General features: G+C 41.1%; 1 non-coding gene across 1 annotated transcript; it reads right to left on the bottom strand.

The window, feature by feature from the left end:
- Positions 1 to 604: 604 nt before the first annotated feature.
- LOC141704683 (small nucleolar RNA R71) lies at positions 605 to 711 on the bottom strand. The gene has a single exon (XR_012568033.1). It is a non-coding gene; the product is annotated as a small nucleolar RNA R71 (small nucleolar RNA).
- Between the last annotated feature and the right edge of the window lie 633 nt (positions 712 to 1,344).

Below are 1,344 nucleotides of genomic sequence, written 5' to 3'. Positions count from 1 at the left end.
ACGAATCTGATTTTTATATTATACTACTTGCGAACGCGTATACTTGCGTGAATTTTAGCTCGTGTTTTCGCCTTAACAAGTTTTTGGCGCCGCTTCCTGGGACTCGGTGTTAATTTTTAGTTTATGTGCTTATCATCAGTGATCGTTAAAGTTCACTGACTCAGACTCTTCTACTCTCACAGTTTATTTGTTTATGTTTCAGGTACTCATTACAATGGGAGATCCAACAGCACGAATGAAAGCCTTGATTAATTTTTCTCAACCCAAGATCAATGACATTCAATCTGGCATTGTCCTGCCAGCTATCACAGCTAGTACCTTTGATATCAAGCATGACATAATTCAATGGGTGCTGAATTCAATCCAGTTTGGGGGTTCTCCAACTGAAGATCCCAATATGCATATTAGGGATTTCATTGAGATCTGCGACACCTTCAAGTTCAACGGTGTTTCTAAAGATGCTGTGAAGCTGAGACTGTTCCCATTCTCTCTGAGGGACAAGGCTAAGAGATGGTTACATTCTCTACCAGCTAGTTCGATTGCTACTTGGGAAGATCTTACTCAAAAGTTTCTCACTAAATTCTTCCCTATGGTGAAGACAGCTGCATTCAGAAACGCTATTACTCAATTTGCGCAGCAAACGGGAGAATCGCTATGTGAAGCTTGGAAGCGCTACAAGGAGATGCTTAGGAAGTGTCCTCATCATAAAATGCCTGATTGGATGATCATCAATTGTTTTTACAATGGTTTGGGAGCACATACCAGACCCATACTTGATGCAGCATTAAGAGGAGCATTATGGGAAAAGAGCTATGAGGAAGCTTATGATCTAATTGAACTGATGGCTGCTAATGAATATCAGTATCCAGTCCAGAGATTGCCACAGAGTAAGGTAGCAGGAGTTCTTGGAGTGGATACAGCTATGACTATCACTGCTCAACTAAAGGGGTTGTCTATGAAGATCGATTCTCTGGCTAACTATGGTGTTAATCAGATAACCAGTATTTGTGAGCTATGTGCAGGTTCGCATGCGACGGAGAAATGCACTATATCTAGTGAATCAGCTCAGTTTGTGAGCAACTTTCAAAGATCGCAGCAACCAGTTCCAGATACTTATCATCCTGAAAACTGGAATCATCCCAACTTCAGCTGGAGCAACAATCAGAATGTGATGCAATAGCCGTTCCAGCAGTTTGGAAATAAGCTATTCAACCTTCCTGGTTTTCAGCAACAAATTACACCAAAACAACAAACTCTTGGTGCATGTCTATGTTCGAATGAAAAATCCGAATTGGAGGAGTTGCAACTTATGTGCAAAAACTAGGCTCTTATATGCCAAAGCCA

This window comes from Apium graveolens, unplaced genomic scaffold (genome assembly GCF_009905375.1).
Source record: "Apium graveolens cultivar Ventura unplaced genomic scaffold, ASM990537v1 ctg8127, whole genome shotgun sequence".
NCBI lineage: Eukaryota > Viridiplantae > Streptophyta > Magnoliopsida > Apiales > Apiaceae > Apium > Apium graveolens.
This window is presented reverse-complemented; position numbering and strand designations above follow the sequence as displayed.